The following is a 24792-nucleotide window of genomic DNA, read 5'->3' on the forward strand; positions in this document are numbered from 1 at the left end:
TCACATGCAGGTTTTCTACAGCAGGAGAGTGAAATATAAAACTCAAAATTGCTGTTTATACTCACCACCTACAGCTGATAGGATGAGTACATTCCATTGCTTGCAGTAGACAGAAAAACGAGTCAGACTCTTACCCTTATTCCATAGAACTAGGACAGTCATGAGGTTATGAGAAATATACAGGGTCTTCAGGACTTTTCAGATCTATGCACAGTGAAAATGGTAGAACAGGATAATGGTAGGCCACGATAAGCTCTGGTCTCTGGGAGATGCTTCTGGGAACTGCAGCTCCAAAAGAAAGGTAGAAAAAAGAAAACCAGTTGATATTCAATCATTGCTATGCTAGACTCCTGGCATTGTCCTGTCTCCTGCCCCTTCATGAAGTTCCCTCTCTACCCTCTCTGGTTATCCTACTCTCTTTCCAGCAGAGTTGGTTCTGTTGCTTGCAACAAAAGAACCCTGACTGATACAAGCACCATGGCAAGAAGTGGACCAGCTCCCCTCCCAACCCATACATCTTTTATGGAAGCCTGAGCACATCCCCCCTTTCCCTCTGACATTGGGATTAAAGCAATTGCTCCTCCTCTCACACCGATGCTCTCCAAGCCACTCCTCACCCTCTTTTCCCAGGTGGTGTGACTTAAGCCACAGCAGAAAAGGGAAAGCCTGAAAATGATTTGAATGTAAATTGAACTAAATTTGTAAATGAGACAAAGTTGGACATACACACAGGCTACCTACAAAGGTTGGCAATGCAGTAAGAATTGAACACATGAGACGAAAACAATATGATGTGTTCCAGAGAGGAATGTGGTAACAGTCTTGCCAGAAACCTCAGCTATAATGAATGCCTCTTCATTTTCACTTTTCTGGCCATCACAGAAACAGCCAGACTCAATGGAAGCTGGGATGGATTGCATTACTTTTTTGTGTGTGATATAGGCAGACGTTGTTTCTGCATACAATTACATTTTTTTACAAAACCAATCATCTAGCCCAAATCTGATCGAGTTACAATCTGCAATTTTGATAGATCCTGGGACATGTTGATTTTCCATCCAAGTTCCCCTAAACTTAAATGGCATCTGTTTAATCAGTAAACATCTGGAGGGCAAACCCAACTCCCAAGTTAATTAATGTTTGTATGTTTTATCTTCCCCACAAATTTGTAAGCTTTGAGAAGACAGGAACCATGGTGTAGTGGGAAAAGCATAGACTTGGGAGCCAGACAGATCTGAGTGTGAGTCTGTCCTCCATGCTCTGCCATTTACCACCTTTATGTGTGAGTTACTTAACCACCTGAGCTCTGTTTTTTCATCAGAAAATGGAGAAAACAGTTACTACCTGATTATCAAATAGGTTACTGTATATTAATCTCCATCCCATTTCTTCTCTTTCTTTGTCACAATGCCTGATGTTGTGTTCTGCATGCAAGTAAATATCAGGCATCATTCATTTATTGAACATTGTTACTAAGAACTGCAGTTTATCCTGGGGACACAACCATGAAGATAGCAGCCTTCCATCAGCCTGAATTCTCCATCATTGGGAAACACGGCTGCTAATGGCTTGTGGCACATGGCATTATGTCACTCAGCATCAGGGTCAGAATAGACTAAAGATTATTCTCTATGGTGAGATTCAAAACCCCCAAGAAGTTACTCCAATTGATCAAACTTCAAATAAGGTTTCCACCGGGTTCCAATTATCTGCAGCAGAGCTTTTAGCTCCTTTATTGTGACTGTCCCAACTTCCGTCCATAATGTACCCCAGTGACAATCAGCAGCGGCTATGAAAAAGCAGATTCCATTAGGAAACAGTGCCTGCATTTGATTTACTCAGTAGGTAATGGGGCATTTCCCAGAAGAAGATGCTATTCTAGGCAGGTAATACAGCATGTGTCTAAGTTAGTATTTCTTAAGAGTGGGACCTTTGTCTTACCAGATTTATGCATCTGCATTCATCTAGTGTCCTGCCCAGTGGCACATGTGTATGTGGACTTGTAAGGGTAGGTGAGATGGAAGAATATAGAAAATCCAGAGAATATTTAATTGCTGAATTATGGGGCGATGGCTATAACTGCAAGTTCAGAGAAAGGAAGAACTGTGTGGAATTTAGAGAGATTATGGAAGGGCTAGGACTTTAATTGGGCGTCCAAGAATGATTTAAGGATTGGTTAAGTGGGGAGGAAGGGGGAAGGCATTACAGAAATGAGCAGAGCTATGCGTTTATGTGAGGGGCGGGGGAAGCAATCAGGGTGCCAACGGGCCTCACTGGAGCAGCAATGATGTGGGTGAAGGTGAACAAATTCTTGGAGGCAGACTACGGGCAGCCCAAGAAACAGGCTGAGGGGTCTGTTCTGAATGTATTAGTAGAGACTAGATTCCTGATTCAGGGAAGTACAAAAAGGACTTGAGGAAGAGCAAGAGTTGCAATGGGGAGGAAATTGATCGAGGAAGCGCTCATTTGGGAAGTTAGCAATTTAGCCCTGAGCTGAGGCCCTGAAACAATAGATAGAAATGACTGATTTTGTGACAGACTTTATATAGAAATGCTATTATTTCACCAAAGGGAAATTCAGAAATAATTTCAAGGTTTCTGTAAGAATAGCAATACCGCTGGAATATATTGGATGGTAGGGAAGAGAGCCAGCCTCGTTTGCGTCGATGGAAATAACAAACTGTGTTTTTGACATGCTGAATTCTAGGAGAAGACAGAGCATCTGGATCAGTAGACAGCTGGAAATAACATCCTGAAATTCAAGTAAAAGCTGAAGGATTATTTCAGGAAGCCAAAATTTTTTGGATAATTTTATTTAACAAAAATGTGTTCAGTCTTTACTAAAGCAAAGGTCTGGACTAGGTGTTCTGTCAATACGAAAAGGTACAAGCTCTGCCTTTTAGCCACTTGCCTTCAGCTGGGGAATGTGACAAGAAAACACGGCAACACAGTGCTAGTAAGCATATGACCTTAGGCTTAGGTTTGTGTTTCTTCATGTTTTGTTTTGTTTTAACTAAAAAATGGGATTCTACACTAAAGACAACATTAAAAAGTGTTGCTTTAAAATGGTACATTTGTTTTCATCGGTTGCCATGGCAATTGAGCTTGACATTTCGTGGAAAAATGTGTGCTTAAGACTGAGCTAGAACATTCTGAGGTGGCCTCTATTTAGCTACAACAGCTTCTGAGACTTGCTCTTATGGTTCACACCATGGCCCCAGAGATGTAAACTACTCTGATAAAGAAAGCTCCCATTTATTAAGCTCATAATTTTTGAACCTATGCACTCTATGTACATTATCTCTTAATTCTTCGAATAGCTCACATGAAGACTCAAAGTGGTGAGTAACTAGGTTTAGATTACACAACCTTTTATTCATCCATTCACTCAAAAGGAATTTATTAAGCACGCACTCCCACCCAAGCCCTAGGGTTACACAGTCCCTGCCCTTGCAGTGTTTACAATCTCAAGGGAAAGGAAAAGAAATGAGTTATAGTACCGTACTGGGAACATATGTGTTCCAGGGAGCTATGGAAATATATACAAGTTTTCCCAAAAACTGTATACACACTTTGAGTAATTATTAATTCCAATAGATTAAATCTGAAAAGAAAGAAACATCAATTGAGCTATCAGCTGTTGAGGGTGTATACATTTTTGGGGGGACACTCTATATTTAAGGAGGCAGAGAAAGCCTTGCTGAAGAAATAGTGACCTTTAAGCTGATACAAGCAAAGGACAAGTGGTATTAGCTCAGCTAAAAAGGGACAGAAAGAGTATTCTAGGCAAATATGTTGAAAAACATGTCTGCAAGCTGGAAGTGAGAGAGGACCTGGCTGATTGAAGGAAATGAAAAAGGCTCTGTGTATTTGATCATAGTATCCGAGGGAGAAAGTAGGCACAGCTGAGCCAACAAGCCACTGAGCCAGGATTAGAATTTAGGTCTGTTGGCCAACAAAGCCTGCTCTTGACTTCTCTCCCCAAAGCCCTTCGAAGCTTGTAAAACATCTGGATTAAAGTGCCATTTCCAGATGTCCGCAAAGCCAGAAAGAAACGGATTTCTCATTTCAGGGTGCAAGGGTAGTCCCATTGTGCAGGTCTCTAGTTGTGAATGGCAAGAATGGGTTTGGAATAATACCGACTCTGTTAAGTCAGGGCTTCCCACAGGCAACTATGCGTCAGGGTTCAGAGGAAATTCCAGTGGGTTGTGGGAATTCAGAGAAGAAATCTGATGTTTTCTCAGGTTGGAAACGTCAAACAATTTGCTGTCAATATTCACTGTACGGATGACTATTTTAAGGTTGAAGTTCTAGTTAATATTTTTTTTTCTCCATGAAAATTATTCTCATGTTGAGAGTGGCCCCTCTGAGAACTGAGACTCCATGTCAGAAAGAGAATCATATTCTGCCATTCTAGTGTCTTTAACCTAGAGAGAGAGTTTAATTTGTGATGTAGATCTGTTACTCTTCACGAGCAATATTTTAGTCTCAACAGTATAGGAAAGAAGTGTGTGTGCCACATAGAAGTGTTCTATGTATTATTAATAAAATAATTAAAACGGTGATGAATATCTGTGCATTTTTAACAGCAACATTTGCATCGAAGATTTCATCATCATTTTCCGCTTATAGTAAATTAATAAATCAGTACTGTAAATTCTCAAGGCAACAGTGGGGAAGACAAGGAAAGTGCAGTCATTAATCATCTTGTGAAAACGGACATAGCAGAAAAAGAATTGAAACAAAACTCACTGGACCAAAAATAATCCATATTGGAAAATGTAGATTTGCCTAGTCAGATATGAGGTTCCAGTGATATTTGTTTTTCTGCCCTAAAATAGATAGCCATAGTGAGCAAATATTATACATTTCCTTTCTGGGCCCAGTAAGTTGGAAATTAAAATAATATGCTCCATATATTAGAAGCACTTCTCCAAAACTCTTATATAATTCAGCAGTTTAAAGTTACATTGAAATGGGGATTCTCATTGGCATGGTTAAATATATCATGAGGATTAAATAAAAGCACAGATTATACCCTTAGGGTATGTATAATATAAATATAAAGTAATAGGATACAACCTGAGCTTACTAAAATAATTAAACATACGATAAATGGATTCTTTAAAGCTTTTCATCATTAATGAGCTCTAGAAATTTCACTCTTAAAATTTCTTTTGTTTGCTAGAAAGGATTTCTAGGTAAAAGTTTGGGTTATATTAGAAACATGATAAATGTAGAAGAGCTTGATAAAATTGGGGCTTGCCACAAGTAGATTTCCTTTGAAATTCCTGATAATTAAGGCGCTAAAGAACTAATACACCAAGACCTATTTGTTCCTCCACTGATGATGGTCCCTAAGACTCATGAAATCATGGCTAATCTTTCTATTTCCCTTTTCCTTTCGTTCAGCCCTTCCCCAAATCCCTGGATTGTTTCCCTGAGGAGGTTTCCGGCTTGAGTCCTTCTGTCGAGCTGCAGAGCTCAGCCCTGGCCTGTTCTCACTCTACCAGGGTGCTTTACACACAGCTTCTGGAAGTACTTCATCCACAGGCAGTGTTTATCACCCATTCCTGGCCCAGCCTCCACTGTTCAATCCAATCTCATTCTCTCTCTCCCATCCCCCTTTCACCAGCCATCAGTCCTCAGACCTGGATGGACTCGTAGTAGCTTTTCATGTATTCATTTAGCAAATAATTATTGAAGAACTGACAACATCAGACTCATCTTTTGGAAAAACGACTCTGGCTCCAGTGTGAAATTGCCTCAGGGTGGGTGTGACGGAAGATCCCTTTGGGGTTGTCTGATGGGAGCTAGTGCAGGAGCCCTGGCAGGAGATGGCGATGCCTTAAAGCAGATCTCAGGGCTAGAGATGGGGTGAAATAACTGTTGCTATCTGTTTAGCAGCTGCAAATTCCCTGTTCTTACTGAATGTGACTTTCCAGATGTTCAGTAATTGTCTCCCAAAACTTCTACCTCTAAGTTCCACTTTACAAAATCACTACTAGATAGATGATCCATCATTCTGTGTAATCTGTGGAGGGGACTTTAACCCTCCATGCCTCAGTTTCTTTATCTGTAAAGCGAGCCTACCAACATAATCTGCTTCATAGAGTTGCTGTAAGGCTTAAATGAGAGACGCTTCAAAGCATTAGGCTCAATGCTTGCCCCATAGTAAGACCGTATCACTGTCAGTCACTGTATCGCTGCTGTGACTAAATCTACAACTGAGTCTTTCTTGATTGATCCACAACATCATGGACTCTTTGATTCCTACTCATAAAATAGAATTAAGTAATTTGGGAGCTGGAAGAGGCTTCAGGAATCATCTTGTCTAATCCCCTTACTTACAGATTTAGAAATGTGGGCACCACCTGGGGAGGTGACTTGGTCTGGCCCACAGAATTCCTCAGGGCTGGATTCAAAGCCAGAGCCCTGGTCCCTGGCTCCCTCCCTGAATGACAGGCCTTTTGTTGCATGTGCTTGTTGTATCTGCTTAACTAAAATGTAAGCAACTTGAGGATGTATCCCCTCTTCTAGTGACTGGCCCAGTGCTCAGCCTGAAGCCCTGCACCTATCTACTGCCACATAATAATGTGGAAATAAATTCTGATGCTATTTGCTACAAATCAGGATAAATAGGCTTACGGGCTAAACCACTTTCAGTTCTTACTCATCATATGAGACAGAAATTCAGCAATCTAAACGATTAATATTTTATCTAATGACCATCTTACCTACAGTTCAAAGTCTTTTGAAAAGAATCTTCTAACAGTTTCAGTACTGAGCTCTTCCCTGGGCAATTCTAAGGCTATGGTCATATGGTTAGGGCACCGCTGAGTGTACTCAGACAAACGCTTCTAAATGGGTCTTCCAGCTCACTGGGGCTCCAAGGGAGAATCAGGTTTCTGGTCTCCTTCGTTGGCACAGCCCCTGCGAGATCAGCAGCACCAGAAACACAGCTGCACACATCACACTGGCGGAGAGCTGCTTCCAACGTTGACCTGTTTATCTTCCCCCAACCTGGCAGGAGTGTCATTTCAGAAGGAACCTGGTGGAGGGAGTCTTTCTTCTGAAACTTAAGGTAGTAATAATAATAATAATAATAATGTGTCCTTTTTTGCTTTTTTAAAATCACACAAGACTAAGCACTCTTCTTAAGTGGCCTAATTGGAATCTTAGAATGTTTACTTTCCCACTGACCCTAGGCAAGGAGGTGAACTTCGCTGGCTCTGTGACTTAGCTCTCAGCGACATTGAATTGATGGTTTTGAGACTCTCAGTGAGGAAATAAATATAATCACAGAGTTTTCTTGGAACATAGTCCACTACATGCCTTTCTTTATATTATCCATCTGTCTGTTTTTACCCCCTGACCCATCTGTCTGCCTTGTACTCAGTTTTTAACTTAATTCTTCTTTTATTTCTTTTTCTTACCTATTTTTAAATAATTTCCCCTGATAAAACTTGGTTGTTAAAATATTCCCCACACCTCCTGAAGTTATAGTACTAATAAGTATAGGAAAATAAAATGACTGTCATCTTATTCTTATTAACTCAGGGGATCGCCATTCTGTTAGAATCATAGGATTTTAGAATGGAAAGGAGCCTTAGGAAATTTGACAAAGTGAAAATACAATAGGAGTAACTGTTTTGTGAATGTTTTGTGAATGGCTCATTTTAATTTAGTAAAGAAATTTTCCTTTGTCAGGAAAAGTTATCCAAGCCTTGGAAATGGGCAGGAGAGATTACCAGGGTGTCAATGAAGTGAACGCCGGATGTCCAGCAGAATTTCCAGGGTGTGGGAATTTGATTGTCTTTGACAAGGCTATTCACAAATCCATAGTGATGGACTTTCTCATGTAGAAAGTCCATGACAATGCAAATATTTCTTGTCCATAGCAAAAGATTCTTGTTCATAGTGATGCAAGTGAATTTTGTCCAATAGTGACTATAAATATCTCTAAGTTAGTTTCTCATTTGACTCGATTTTAATATCGTACTGGTTTCCTGACTAATCAATGGATTAAATAAAGTATTTAACAGGTGTTCATTTGTATTTGCATGAGAATTATGATTTGGCCATTTTGAAAATTATACTTCAACACAACTTTGTTCTGGATAAGCTGTTTAGAATCTATTGACTGTTTTTCTACCTTTAGTAAATATAGTCTATTCGATTTTTGAGGATTTTGCGTTGTTTCAGGATTTTGATGAGAGACACCAATTTCAGTTACATAAGTGTCTAAGAGAAACAGTGCAGCCTAATGATTAAAAACATGGGGTTCAGAGCCAGAGTGCTCAGGCTGAAATCCTTTAACAGCTGCTTTCTGGCCAGGTACTTAGCTCCTTTGTGTTTCAATTCCTTCATTTTTGATATAAGTTTGATGTGATATTTAAATAAATAAATGTATGTAAATCACACACTATCTTATCGTGATTTGCATGAAGTCATTCTCAAACAGAGTAGAGTCTTATCAAGCATCGTAGATGTCTTTAGCATCTGCAGGCTCAGCCCTGCTGTGGGCGGAGAGAAAAACCATTTACCCAAAACGATGTGGGCAATTCTTTCCTACCCCGGGCTGGGTACAGGTGTGCCTGAATCAGGGGTTCAGCGAGCAGGCAGCGCTTGGGTTCCCACTCTGAGCTCCATGGCATCTTGGCCTCTGCAGTGGTTTTGCAATGTGTCAACTTGGCTAATCTGAACTGCATATCCAAGAATTGTTCTTATAATTTCTGGATAGGGAAGGTCACAAGTGAGATTCCTGCAAGGTTGTTACAGGCAGAAGGGAGTAATAGCCATTCTATAGTTGACACACATTATTGCTGATCGGCTGCCTCACCTCATTTGAGCGAGGCAGCTACTGGGCCTGTAGAGGCTCTGTCTTCCCCTGAAAACTCCTTTAGCTTTTCTGAAGGTGTGTGTGTTCAGTTTCATAACCAAAGGCCCAGCTTCTGTAGGATAGCCTTGTCACCAAGGACAGGAGCAATGAGAACAGACACGGGCTTCAGTTCATCCTTGTGGAGCTCTGGCCTGCTTGTGGGCTTCTCTCCCTGTCTGTCCTGCAAACTTCAAGCTCCAGCAGCAGACACAGGCACAGCCTCAGAGACTGTTAAAGCAGCCCCCGTACTAAATAACCAATCCCCTGTAATAAATCCCTTTGTGTACAGATAGGTAGGTAGACAGATTAGATAATAATATTGGTATAGATATATCCTACTGTTCTATTTCTCTTGTTGAACTGTGACCCATGAAAATTTGGTACTGGGAGTGGGGAAGCCAAGAAGAGCTCATTTAATTATTTATCCATCTACTAAAAAATGGACTCATGCTAGACATATAATTACATAACCTACCTTTATCACCTAAAAATGTGTTATGAACATCTTGTCTTATGTACCTCATCCATTTTTAATGGTCAGATAACCCCTTGTAAATACATACCATAACTTATTTACTAAAGGACCACATGTGAGCATTGAGGTTGCTTCCAATGACAATACCACAATAAATAATTCTCTACATATATATTCACATGCTTTTCTCATTATATTCTTAAGATAAATTCCCAGGAAAGTGATTATTTAGTCAAATGATGGGCACAATTAAATTTCTGATTTTATTAGAATGGTTGTTTCAATTTACTCTCCTACCAACTGCGCATGGAAGGACCTGTTTCTCCAGGACTTCCTTGGCATTTTAAATCAGGGCATTCTGATTTAAACCAGTGGATTTCATTGGTTTGTCTTGTGAACTGAACTGGATTTACTGTTGCTTTTAGAGATATTTAATCACTAAAACTTTCTATTAAGCCAACTGGCTGCTTTCCTGTTTAGGTGAAATCTCCATAACCAACCTTTGAACTCTTTGGGTCAGTGACTGAAGCCAGAATCCCTCTGTTCCAGTTTTCCTGCCAACTCTAGGAACCCCCATCAAGGCCATCCCTGACCCGTCAAGATTGTGCTCATAGAGAGACATTTAAATAGCTCAGTGCTAGCTGAGGAAGTTTGCCGAAAGCAGCTTGCTTGTGGGTAGTGCTTTGCTCACCAGTGTTTGCGAAGTGCTAAATTAACTGGAGATCTTTAGCAGAAAATTCTTGCTGACTGAGAAAGGAAGAACTGCTGAAATCCTGTGAACTCCCACAGCACTTACTCAGAACCATCTGAATGCATTTAAAGTATCTTTTAGAGGATGCTAAGAAGAGTTTGAAAGTTATCACCAAAGCCTGCCCAGATGGCAATGCTCACATAACTGTTTGTTTCCCATCATGTTTAAAAGAATGCTCTCCCACTGCAGGTTCAGAGGTCAGGAGGGGTCTCGATGTGACATAATCCATTTTAACAATGAAACATAAATACCTATTAAAATCTTATCCCACCTATACTTTCTCTCTCTTTTTTTTCAAATGTAGAAGGAAACAACCCTATATAGGGGGAAAAATTACTGTGAAAGCTAATCCACCATAAATTTAGCAGTTGAAATGGCTTTGCCCTACAATTCCTGGCCCTTTCTCCTCAGTCTCTCTTCCTTGATTGTTAGATCAGGTGAAAAAACTCCATATCCTTTCTATAGATATTTACAAGAGAACTTCATGTGGGCAAGTGCAGTGTTTCAACAAGTCAAGGGTTAAGGAAGTACTAGTTAATCCACGAGTACGTTTCAGTGAGTACTCACCAGTATCAGTGCTGATATTAGATGAATGGATTTAAGAGGTTGGAGATCAGGAAGCCTATTGAACTAGGAGACTGAAAACTAATTAAAGTAATGGATCTTTGACAAAAAAACACATAGTAACATTCTTTATTTCAGAAATTGGAAACAGAAGGAGATTTTGCAAGTGAGATTTATTGAAAAGACTTGGGATGTGTCCCACTTCTGAGTGGCTTCTTGGATGTAAGATTGCTGTCTAGTTAGTAAGATAGATGTGTGGATGTGTTTGTGTCCTGGCAGCCACTTAGGTGAATATGCCTCTTCTTATCAACAAGGAAAGCTCTATCATTTAGGATCATCTGGAACATTTTTTGGTTCACCTAAAAATGTCTGGTCTCTATTATCTAAATGATCCATAAATGAAGTGCTCTTTCCCCTAATAGCTTTCCTACTGAGCAGTGCCTTTACAAGTTGCAGTCTGTCAACAATATCAATTATTTGTAAGAGAGAAAAATTTTGTCTATAGAAACAAAGGGGGCCCTTCATCTTCAGATATGCTGAAGGCAGCTGCTAGTCAGCTATGGAGAAAGCAGTTTCTCATTGTCTTGGTGTCCCGGTTGTTAATAGGCAATGATCATTAGAATATTTCAGGATTTGGATCCAGTAACATTTAAAAAAGGACACTTGGGCAGGAAGACGGAAATGGGTTGAGTAAAAACTGAGTTTAAATTTTTATTTGTTTATTTTGGAGTTTAGCTAACCTGATCAAGTTGAAGGCAACCTAGGAGGCCTCGGATGAATATTTTATGCAGATCTTTGTTAGAGAATTTTAGAAGTCCCTGTAGTTCAAATTCCTCATTTTATAGATAACGTGAGGACTTTGACATTTTCTTCGTCTATAAGCTTTGCCTCCTCGGTAAATATATGTGCAGTGAGTGAGGACATGGAAGGAGAAATTGGATGGTTGATGGAACAAAAGAAATACAGAAAATTTGTCAGGCCTGGCCAGAGCGAGTACTGAAGTTAAGGATTCTAAGAGAGTACTACACGGTTCCAAGAAAACATGAAACCAAGCAATGTAAATAATTTGAAGTCTCCTGGTTTGATCTGGAGGCAGAATATGTGTGTAATCCTTCAGGACGTTAGTGAACACCAGTCATCACTGTACTGGTGGAGCTCTGAAGTATCATTTGTAGATATTTCTGCTAGATAGAATGTGGGGGTAAAAGTTAACTATCAACATACTAGATCCCTGCCCTTTAGGAGCTTACCAGCTAAGCTGGTAACCTCAGTAGACCCGTTTATTCAGGGTGTGTAAGCACGGCCTTCAGATCATATGCCAGTGGTGTGGATCATTGTTTAAGCAGGAAAAGTGTGTTCTACTAAAGGCACGTTCAACGTCTGACCTGGTGCCATGGGTAGGATGGCATGAGTGGATGAGTGAGCAGGGTCCGTGACTTTGGAATACGACGTCCTTATTTGCAGAATTAAGTAGCCCTTAGGGAGCAGAACTAGAGTCTTGATTTCTAAACCACTATACTCTAACTTCAAGATCTCTACACTTTTTTGAATCGTGTACCTTTATCATGCTTTTTTTAGCATGCACCCCTGATGTATGTGTAAATATATTTATTTATAAGTTATATGTGTATTATTTTACTAATATATAATATGTGTTAACATAAAAATTTGAAAGGATAATATAAATATAAATAGATATCTAATGGCTTATCCCCGCACACATGGGGTGGGTAAAACCCATACTGTAAATAACTTCTAGTCATCTCTGGAGTACTTCATTTTAAGTATCATCTCCTGAGTATTAAATCATAGATTTAGCCTTCAATAAAACATGATAAATTATAAGAAACAGAAAGAGAGACGAACAAAACAGTTAATATGCACAGACACACAGCAGTAAACAGAGGGAGCGACGTGAAGCTGCTGCGGGACTCGTCCCTGAAAGTGGGCCAGGCTGGGGCCGCTCCCCGCGCCCCCTCCTTCGTCACGCCTCCCCGGGTTCCTGTCCCGTCAGCCAGGACCTCAGTGGCTCAGGGCCTCCCTCAAAGCCTGACTCTTCAGTGGCTCTTTCTTTTATGGGTTGATGTGGTTTTCAGTTCACTTTTTCTACCGGAAATGATGTAATAAGAGACATCACAGAGAATCCCCGAGGTTCCAGGAGCAGCCCTCCCTGTTCACGTTGTCTGATTGAAAAGCAGTTCAGTTTTCTCTGCGTGATCAGGATCAATCGCCCAGCAGAGCAACCTCTTTCTTTGCCTGAGTTAGTGGCGTGAGGGACTCAAAATGATCCAGTTGTGGTCTCAAGCTCCAGTTCCATGAAACCATTGTTCTAAGGATTCCTGTCTTAGAAACCAAGACCTCCAAACAGCAGGACTTACAGTTGTAGATACGGATATAAAAACTCTACAGGTGGGTTATTTTATATAATAATAAGAGGAGCCATTCCCACTTCAAGCCACTGATTCCTAGACAATCTATGTATTCAAACTACAGGACAGACAACATCACCTGTTGTTCGCTGATCAAAAGTATATAACAAATCCTGGATGACAGAATCATATCTGTTTTGTGGTTTTTGATGCTGTTGCATATGGAAACTTTAAAATTTAATTTTCATGTTGTTTGCTGTAGTATATAAAATACTATTGATTTTAATAATAGTAGCCTTTATCCTATGACTTTGACAATTTCATTTATTCTAGTCCATAGTTGTTTTATAGGTTCTTAGGAATTTCTGTAGAAATAATCATGTTACCTGCAAAGAGGGAGAGTTTTGCTTCTCCCTTCCTGATCATTTTTCTTCTGTATTTCTTTTCTTTCTTTTGTCTTTTGGCCTTAATGCAATGGCCAAGGCCTCCAGCACAGTGTTGGAGAGCAGAGGTGAGAGTGAGCATCCTCTGAGGAGGGTGCACTCTACACTGCTGAGCTGGACCTAGTATCTCTGGGCTCAGAGAAGGGGTCCGGCGCCCAGCACTGTAAGGAGTGGGTGCTGACGGCTGATGCTGGTGTCTCTGAGTGGGTATCATGAGTCTGGATCTGAAAGTGTTACAGGAATTATAAGAAGAAACTGCCCTGCAAATGTGAAGGAGCATTTGAAGGGTGATACTCACAGGAACAAGAGAATAGGCAGGAAGCCCACAGGCAGCAAAAGAAAGGAGCAATCCTGTCTTCCTCCTTAACTTTCCATCTCCCTCGAGGGCCCCCTTTTGGCAAACAACCTAAAGTAGAATCAGTTGGCAAAACAGATGTGGGAGCCCGGTGGGTGTGGCTCAGCTGTTGAGTGTTGACCTAGGATCCAGAAGATCCTGGTTCGATTCCCCGTCAGGGCACATGCCCAGCTTTCAGGCTTGATCCCCAGTGGGGGGTGTGCAGGGAGCAGCCAATCAGTGACTCTCTCATCATTGATGTTTCCATCTCTCTCTCTCCCTCTCCCTTCCTTTCTCTGAAATCAATAAAGATATGTTTTAAAAAACAAAAACACAACAGATGCGGCTTGTAGAGTACCAGACCTAACATCACAAGGCTGGCTGGCTGACTATAGATGGGTGAGCCAAGAGATAATAGCTTATTAACAGGCACCCAGGAAGTACTCTCTGGGTTGTTTAGACTCAAGCATGTCTTCTCTTCAATCCCAGGGTGAGTCCCAAGAGTCATTAGAACTTTACCTCAGTTTTATTTTGTTTCCCTAAGTCTGAGATTTATTTAAAAAAGACTATCATGCTTCTGTCTGATGGGGTTTCACTCTGCCCTGAGATCTTCCTCCCACTGAGATGCTGGGAGCTCCAGGCTGTGGATCCAAGCTGCCTACCTGAAACCTCTTTGCAGGTTCACCTCTAGTCTAAACTCAGCCCATCCCAGCTTGTCTCCTTTATTCTTTTCCCCACTTTCCCCTACTCATTGTAACTCTCTTCCACAAAAGAATTGTATTCTTGGCCCTGACAGTCTCTTGTGTTTTAGAGTCTCCTGTGTTAAGTAGCATGCTTCTGTTCCATATAGCATTAGTGCAGCAATTTCACCTCTTTCTTCTTACATATTCATGCATGCAGATTCACACACATAGTCCTAAGTATACACACACCTGGAAACTTCAAAATAGAAAGCCTGGCATTATTTGGCTCAAAGAGGTTAAGAGAAATTCTCAGTCACACAGTAGAGAGAAGCAGAATTGATATTCAACCTCCAGATTGGCTGATTCTAGCTCTTACCCTTTCCATTTCCCCGCATTTTCTCTCTTCTCTTTTTAATACTAAAAATAATAACTCCACTTATACTGTTTTGTTTTGCAATGTGAATTCACATATCTTGCTGTCTGTGGCAAGCACAACTCCTCTGGAAAGTAGGACAGGTCATATTATTTTCCCTATGTTGCAAAGGAGGAAGCTTGGCTTAAAACATTTCCCAACGGAAAGAGAAAAATGTTTCTAAAAGGAAACATACACCCAGTTGTTTATTCTGTCTCCACTGTCAATGCACTTTTCGTTAAAACTCAATTATAATTTTTTAAAGGATTTTTAAATTGATTTTTACAGAGAGAGGAAGGGAGAGGGGGAGAGAGAGAGAGAAACATCGATGTGAGAGCAAAATATCTATGAGTTGCCTCCTGCACTCCCTCTATAGGGGATCGAGCCTGAAACCTGGGCAAGTGCCCTGACCTGGAGTTGAACCGGCAACCCTTCGGTACACAGGACGACACACAACCAACTGAGCCACACCGGCAAGCGCTCAATTATAATTTTAAAAAAATTAATACTGTGTTGATAACACCTGTAGTCTCTTTGACTTTCATTGCTTTGTACTATTGACCACTGTTTGTACTTTTATGGATGGTTTTATTTCCTGCTGGTGGTGGTGGGCTCGTGTAGGATGCAAATATCTTTGTTAAGCTTTTCTAAGTCTGAAACATATCAGATCCAAGCAAGGTAAAGATCAGTAGTCAAATCAAAATGAAATTTGTGTTGAATTTACCAACATAAAACTTTAATATTTTATAAGTGTGTTCCCCCACAGTATTAGTCAGTGCATTTACATTTTTATTCTAGCACTATCTATTCTCTACTTGCACTATTTTGGGTGAACATCTGGTTCTTCACTCTGTGTATGGTTTGAAGAAAAAAATACAAAATGAAGAATATGCACTTATTTTTCCTATAGTGTTGGCCTTGCATTACCCCACGGCTAGGAGAGTGCCACTATTTATTACTGATGAATCATCCTAAAGATCTTCTCTTTAGTTTTACATTAGTGGTGTGAGAGTTTGTAGGATGAGAGTTGAAAGGATGTGGACATCCTTTCAGCGTCTTCTCCTTTTTGTGTGAAATACAGTAGACAATATGCAGGGTCACAAACAACTCTAGTCCTAAACAGTGAATTGGCAATCACTCTACCTCTCCTTCGCCATAGATCAGCTAATCCTTATCAGAAACTTTCAGCAAAGACCTTCTCTTAAAACCAGCCACTTCTCCCTGATCTTAGGTCACTGGGATACATAGAATAAGTTTTTATTGAATGCTTACTACTGGCTGTTTCTCCCTTTTCACAAACGTTACCTCACTGTGCAGGTTCATTTTAATATGTCAACTTGGCTGGGCCACGGTACTTCGATATTTGTTCAGTCTTCTGAATGTTTCTGTGATTGTCTTTTCTGGATGAAACTAATATTTACATCTGTAGACTCTGAGTAAAGCAAATCACCCTCCATAATGTAGGTGGGCCTCATGGAGTCCATTGGAGGCCTTAATAGGAAAATGATTGACCTCTCCCAGACTGTCTTTGGATTTAAACTGCATCCCTTCCCTGAGTCTCCAGCCTGCAAGCCTGCCCTATCAAATTTGGGACTCTGCAAGCCTCCGCAATGACGTGAGCCAATTCCTTCAGCTAAATCTCTCTGTCTCTCATATATATATACATATGTCTATACACTTATCTGTATCTATATCTATAATTTGTTTCTTTGGGGAATCCTAATATATACACTCACTCAATCCTCACAATTGGTATGTTCATTATCACATTTGCATAAGATGAAACTAGGGTTCAAAGAGATTAAATAATATTCCCAAGATCATACAGCTAATATGTGGCAGGAAGGGAGTTTGAACTTATGCTGTTTCCAAAGCCAATGCTCTAATATTATGCTATATATTTGTTCTACAGTGCTTTGTTATACTATAGTACTGTACATAATCAAAGAATCCTCATTAAAACTTGGAAGTATTTCCAAAGATTCAGTGGCATTGCACCTTCTAGAATAATTTTTGAGTTACATGATACAACCTACATGCTATTTGGCATAAACTGATTAAAGAGCAATATCAGAGATCCTGTTTCCTGGAAAATGTTCAGTGGTGTTACTCAGGAAATGCCACATCACTTGGCTATTGAGAGCTCCATTTACAGCTTGGACTCCAAGCAGAAAGAAACTATTTCCCCAAAGGTTTTAAACATTGCTCCTTTTCACAGCTTTAAAAAAACACTTATTATCTGACTAAATAAGAGAATATTACAGATTATATTATACTAATCCTACTAAACAAAATTATAATAAAATAAAGAGAACTTACCTTTAATTTTGCCACTCCAACAAATATTTCTTTTTATAGTTTTCATGTACCTCCATAAGCATTGTTTTTGCAATTTTTAGTGACAGTAGAGATAAAATTTGATATTCTTTCATCAAAAAAGTATTTTAATGGAAAGAAGAAAAATGCTCTTCTTTTCTTGAATTTCAGAATGAAATTTCAAGACAAAAAAAGTTGGTGTTAAAACTTGAATACTCTGTATAACCAGGCATGTAGGAATAAAAATAAAAGCAATTTAACCTCATCTACTAAATCTTTTTAAAAAAATTTAGTTCACATATTTGAACCAGATTTAACTGGAAGAGAGTAAAGAAAGTCAGAAAAACCCAGGAAGCAATACCTGCTTTCAAGCCGTTGAGAACAGCATCTTCTCTAAATGTAAATTTTAGCCACCTGTGTAAGCTACAAGCCATCCAGAAACATTCTGATTTGCATTAAACACCCAAGAGAAACCAAGTAACCACAAAGATGGACTGAAATCAGAAGCTTCTGTCAAATAGAAAAGGCAAATCAATAAAGTAATGCTGGAAAGGCATAAGGCGCATATAGCAGAAAAATGTAATCCTTCTATTTTTCTAGAGACATAAGTGAATGGATAAATGAGCCTGCGCCATGTGGTTGGTGGGGTGCCGGGGTTTCATGAGTGTGACATGTGGCCATCTGTCTGATCCTATGAAAATTAGGAGTTCCTTGGGAAAGCATTAATTTTTATAACATCCTAAGTGTTTTTTGAAAAATAGATTAAAATTGGTTTGGGATAATGAAGGCACATGTGAGAGAGTGATGAATGCCTCCCCCGGGAGCTCTCAGGGAAGCCAGCGTTGACTCGTGGGAATAGGTATTAGGTCCAGTCAGGATGTGATGTCTTCACTAATGATCTGGAAGAGGGAGTCAATGGCTCATTAATGAAATCCACAGATGAAGTGGAATGATTGATTGCATGCGAGAAAGTAGAGAAATCAGTGATGTTAGTAAAATGAGATGCATCTGATGGAAATGCCCACTCACCCTTTAAACAGAAAAGCACCATCTGACTCATTTAATGGGACCGATCCGTCTGAAAAGCGTGCTGACAGCAAGGGCTGGAGGTGAAGCTGGGAAGATTGGACAGGAGATGGGAGGCTGAGACAGTACAATCTGAACTTCTCTCTGGAAAGACCTCCTGACAGCTGGCCAGTGTCCACTCACATGCCTCTCACAGCTCCTGCCCCAAGCCAGAGCCTCTGACATCCACTCCGCTTCTGCCTGGTGGCCGGCCTGGCCTCTGACTTCTAGCTCTGGCTGGGAAAGATGGTGCCAGCTGGGTTTCCTATTATTGCCCCGCACAATGAGAAGTTGATGGTGTCCAACACTGTTCCTTTGAGGGCAATGACTGAACCAAAGCCAGAGGTGTGGGTCCAGCATCAACATGGAAATTGGATAGTGCTGCAATTTGAATTATGAAATGTCTTCACCTCTGGTCCATACCTCCCTTCTAAGGTATGTGTGTGTTCTAGTCACAGTCCCGCTGCCTGTGGAATCTGCTGCATCTGTCACCTCATGCCTTAGCCGCTGGACCTGCTGGGGTTTTCAAGGTTGCAGCACTGTGAGTTCACTTTCTTGGCTTTCATGTGTACCTTTCACTGTCCTGTGACCTCCTGAGGTACTGTGCAGGATTGCATAATGTTTAGTGTCCACCGATGAAAACCTATGATTTTTTAATTAATTAATTAATTTATTTATTTATTTTAAATTTTTAAATTTATTATTGATTTCAGAGAGAGGAAGGGAGAGGGAGAGAGAGAGAGAAACATCAATGATGAGAGAGAATCACTGATCGGCTGCCTCCTGCACGCCCCCTACTGGGGACTCTGCAATCCAGGCATGTGCCCTGACCGGGAATTAAATTGTGACCTCCTGGTTCTTAGGTCAATGCTCAAACACTAAGCCACGCCGGCCCGGATAAAACATGATTTTTTAAAAAAGGCCTGGTTTCAATCACCTGATTCCTCCAATCTCTGAAGAACCCAACTCTCTCCTCAAGGTCTGGCTCCACTTCTCCTTCTCATCCCCTCCCCTTCTACAGCTTAACACAGGTTCCTATCTTTACCCTGAAGTCAAGGGAGCTCAGTCCTCCTGGATTAATAACCTTTTCTCCATCTTCAATGATGGTCCTATCCCCTGCCAGGCAATAACACAACATCATGTAACTTAACCTCACATGAGGATTTTAAACCCTGAAAATATAGATTGTTTCCTAGTGAGGGCCAAAAAGTCCATTAAAAGAGAATTTTCCAACATTATTTTTTAGGCCATCCAGAGACCTTATTTTAAGTTTATAGTTATTTGACATTTGGAATAGTTTTGGATTGCTGGGTGAACCGGGAAGTAAACTATTACATGATTGTTAAATTACCATATAAGAAACAGCAATGGTCATAATTTAATCCATTTTAGATCAGAAAGTATCCAATGGACTGTGTGTTGGGATGGGGGACCCAGAATATGGGCTTCTTCAGGGTGAAGGTTAAGTGGTTACTGTAACAAAACTGACTTCTTAGACAAATACCCCGTGGAAGCCCACACTTCACTTTAGTCCAGACCCCCTTATGCCAAATGTCTCTCTAGGGCACTGGGTCCAGGACACACATCCCTTTTGTTCTTGTAACACTAAAAGACCCAGTTTCTGAGGATGCAGTGTGTGGACAATGCCCAAGATGAAGTTTAGAGTCTCATGGACTTAACTGGGAAGGAGCCAGAACTGTTCCTTGTCAAATCATGACTAGATGCCCCCATCCAAGCTTTCATGAGAAAACACCTGACGTATTCTAACTTCTACAGCCTTGGCTTCCACTGCTCCTGACAGAAAGCCTCCACTGTGGCCAGACCAAAGCCCAGCTCTTCTGATTCCTGCTCCAGTGGCCTTTCCTTTGGAGCCAATACAGCCACTGCTGCTGAGATTACACTGACTGTCACCCTCAATTAACCTGACAGGATACAGTCCTCCCAAACCCCTCCTGGGACTGAGAGGAAAGAAGAGGCTTAGGGTGGGAAAGTAAAAAAATGCTTTTATGTTCCTGGCTTTTCCTACAGGCAAATCTCTTAGAAAATTGCTGTTTTATTGTTTCCAGGCGCTGAGCTCACATTATACCAACAGAAACCTGGAAGGCTCTGTCAGCCCATCCATCAGCTTTTACGGGGTGAAGACCTCTGAGAATCGTGGAAACCACTCAACAGGTTGAAAATGTTAATGACATGGTCCAAGTAAACACCAACTCTTCATGCATGGATGTTACCTTCCAATTTCTTATTTCACATAAAAGTAACATAGAACTCGACTGCAACAGAAACAGAGAGAGTGTGTGTGTGCCTGTGTGTGTGTGTGTGTGTGTGTGTGTGTGTGTGTGTGTGTGCAAACACAGAGAGGATAGTGTCAGAGCCAAGTGCATGGGGAATTTTCCAAAGGAAATTAAAATGTAGTTCCTGTCAACCTTTCTCAGAGAAGCTATTCTTTCATCTTTGGAAATATGTTTCTGACGGTACGCAATCCAGAATCATGACAGTCTTCACTGAAGTGATGGAGTATGGGATACTTCTCCGTAGGCAGATATGTTTTTTATTACTTAATTACTTCCTTTTTATTCCATACAACAACTCAGTAACATTTGTTATCAACAACTTAACTGAAAGATAAGAAAGGAACTCTTAGTTTGCTCAAAGCCCTTTCAATTTAGGTCTTTATTACGTGTATTTTACAAAGCCCCTGACGGGTTATGGACCATTGTTTCACTGAGTTGTATTAATCATTCCAACAGCAAGGAACAGGGTGGACAGATACAGCAAATAAAAACACAGCATACCCAGTTAATTTTGATTTTCAGGAAAGAACAAATAATTTGCAGTATAATCAACAAATGTTGCATGGGACATACTTGCAGTAAAACTTTTATCAAATACGAATGTAAATGGCCATACCGTATGTATCTTGTCCAGAAACCCTACCAACGAAGTTTCCCTGAAACGCTCCTGGAGTGTGGTTGACAGTAATATGTCCCGCACACCCCGGCTTGCCCTTCAGGAAGTAACCACTGCCTGACAATTGATCCAGCCACTTGGTGTCAGCAGGAAGGCATTAGGAGGGAACTGAAAAAGGGAGAAGGCTGACCGGGCTGTCATTCCTCTTCCAGGCTGTCACAGTCAATTCGCTGCTCTTTAATCTTTATCCTATTTTTTAAATTATGCACACTGACAGGGGTTTTTTTTTCTCAGAAGGACTTCTGGACTACAGTAAATTTCTTAATTGCTCGGAAGGATAAACATGAACATGTATGTAGGTCAAACAGTGTGAGAAAAAAAGAATTCATGCTCATATTTGAAATTATCATAATTGTGTCTGAAAATGTTTTTATAAGATTTCTGGGGAGAAATGGGGGAGCTCTGTAATAGTGTCAACTATAAAAATGTGAGATTTCTAGATTAGGCAAGGGACGTTCAGTATCAAGGGAAGCATCTTGAATTTGACATTTAAATGCTTGTCATAACTCTTGTTAAGAAGTTTTCTGATATTTGTTTTCATCCTCAGAAATTAGTATTTCTAATTTTTACTATGAAGAACACAAAAAATATTTTTTAAAAATATAAAAAAATCTTTCTGTGGCAGGAATTAATGCAGCAGGGTGAGGTCCCAGGTGAGGAAGGAGGTGCTGTGTGAGCCACAGACCACCTGAGACTGCAAATATAACTCGTAGGGACGGTGTCACGGCTCCGGGAGCTGCCTTGCTATCTGTCCTCTGACTAGTCCCGAGGTTGGCCACGAAAGCAATCTTGCTGCAGATCTACGTGGCTGTCATAATCTCTAGATGATTCTGTCATCTCAAATTGACAGTTGGGAGCTGGAACAGAATCTGGCTTTGTTGCTTCTTTAATCAAATGGCAGTGGCTGCCTGGCAGCACTTAGGGTTCTGGGGGTCCAGGCCACGCAATCGCAATACCCGCGGAGGGTAAGGGCGGGAGGATGGTTAGCCTTTGGAGAACGCTTTGAAGGCATAACCCCAAACGAGTGGACCCAACCCAAGGACAGTTCTCCCAGTGTCCCTTTGGGTCTCGCCTCGGAGGCCCAGGCTCCACCTCCTTTAGTTTAGAGACGGGCTGGTCTACCTGCCCCGTGTGTTACAGGTCGCTAGCAATGGCACAGATGCTACCTAGGCTAACTGTGAGGAAACTGAAAGGGTGACACTGTCCGATCCTATCTGTTTTGCAGTGCAACTATCTTTTATAACTTCGGCCAAGTGAAATAATATGTTTCTGACAACTTCCCCAATTGTATCATCTCCACTATAGGGTGATATGCATAAAAAGTGGGTAAATCTCCAGAGGAGAGTTCATTCTTCATTTTATAAGTTACTGGACACACATTTCAATGAAATATGGCCCATAGAAGGTGGGAGGATCTGAAATATATGAAAGTCTCCAAAAATTCCCCGAGTCATAAATCAGGTTTGTGTGCGGTAAACAAGTAAAAGCTAGTGTCCACATAAAAAATAGTACTTGAGAAGGGTAGAGACACTACCCTTAGGGATACAGGATTGCTCAATATGACAGAAGTGTGCCAGTTGTCTCCCTGGCAGAGTTGTGCAGAATTCACAGTAATGTTGAGAAACTCTCAGAAGATAACCAGTGTAGAAAAGATGGCCCCAATATTGATTCCTACTCCTGTGTTGTCCGTAGCCCAGGGCAGTACTGTATTTTTCTATTTGGGGTAAAGGTCCAGTGTTTATATGACTGGAGGACAGGGGTAAAAATATGGAAGACCGGGACGTCTGAGGGTGTTAAAGATACCTACCACTGGGGTCTTTGACTGATTTTGAGAGTGATGAGGAAACAGAGTAGGAGGGTTTATTATCAGCATGGTAGTGCTCACTGCTATAAGGAAACAGAAGTTGCACTTTAATAGTTAAAGATGATTCTTTTAAGTTTAAGAGAAAAAATAAAAGTTAGGCGCTACCTTACTTAATTTGCAAGCCATCACCTCATTTGTCTTTTGTTCTAAGAATGTCACAGAATGTTTGGCCAAATCCAGTGGTGCATTAAGGAAGCCATTGCCAATTGTAGCCCTTGCTTATAAAGCAAACCTTCTATCTCCAGCTTAAAGCCATGCACAAAAAATGAGGGTAATGCAGCAGAAGCAACTGCCTGAGGACCTACCCAGAATGTTGTCAGAAGGAAATGAGATGATTTCCAAAGTCTCCTGTGGATGTACCTTTTTTTTTTTTGCTTCTAAATTAGATTAATATCAATTCAGTCTTTACTGGAAATGCAACAAGGATGGCCTCAGTAAATAAGCCTTGTCCCCACATCTTACGTTTTCTATTGTCCCTGTTCTGTTTGAAGGAATCAGGAATAGCAAGATCCTTTTTTGAACATTCCACTCAATATTTTATTTTTATTTTTTATTTTTTATTAATTTCAGAGAGAGGAAGGGAGAGAGATAGGAGCATCAATGATGAGAGAGTCATTGATCGGCTGCCTCCTGCACGCCCCCTGCTTGGGATCCAGCCTGGAAACCGGGGCATGTGTCCTGACCAGGAATCCAAGGGGCCATCTCCTAGATCCTAGGTCGATGCTCAACTGCTGAGCCACGCTGGCTGAGCTCCACTCAATATTTTAGAGCCAGGCTTTAGCATCTAAAGAACCTACTGTGTTCAAGTTGATTTAGTTCAGGGAGGCTGGGATTCCTAGCTCCTAATAGTATTTTAAATTCTTGGTAAATTTTCATCTATTCTCTGGGGACTTAGGGGAATCCTTTTGCTTAAAGTTTATCTGCTCCTCATTCACTTTAGTGGACTTATTTTTAGAAGAACTTGGACTTGGTGATGGGAACAGAGCAGGAGGATGTCAGGATAGGGGACTTTGGGGGAAAGGATCCTAACAAGAGTGACAAATAGAAGGAGTTGGCAGCTGGGGGCGATAGTCAATGGAAGACGGGTTAAGGTAGGATGTAGGAAATGACAGGATTTTAGTGGAACCAAAAGATCTTAAGTTTTCTCAAATTTTTCATTAGCTTCAGATCCCCAAAAATCCTTTAGTGAATCTTTTCAGAAGTCAGATTTTTGGTTAAATGCTTCTTTCCACGAATAAATGCAAAGCATTGAATATTACAGATTGTCTTGCCCTTTTGCTCTAAGTTATCTCTAAAATGAATAATTTTAATCATATTAAGAGTTCATCAAACTGGCCACTTACATTCCAAATTATCTTTAGTGAAATCATGCCATTTTGTAAGATACGCACAAGAATTTAGGTTACAATGAGAACACACGTCAGATGAAGATACTTGGCCTGGGGCTGTGAATGTGGTATGAGACAGTCCCATCAGAGCTGACAGGAGAAGTCACAGGTGTGGCTTCTACACCTCTTTTCTGAGGCCCCTACTCGGAATTCAGCCAACTCTGACTTCAGACCTGTCAGCCTGCAGCAGTTAGACATTTTGGAAATTTTACCTCCCAAATCAACTCTTAGGAACACAGGCATGGGTCAGAGGAAAAAACAGAATTTGTGAGGTTTC

Source organism: Miniopterus natalensis, chromosome 2 (genome assembly GCF_054644295.1).
Source record: "Miniopterus natalensis isolate mMinNat1 chromosome 2, mMinNat1.hap1, whole genome shotgun sequence".
Classification (NCBI taxonomy): Eukaryota; Metazoa; Chordata; class Mammalia; order Chiroptera; family Miniopteridae; genus Miniopterus; species Miniopterus natalensis.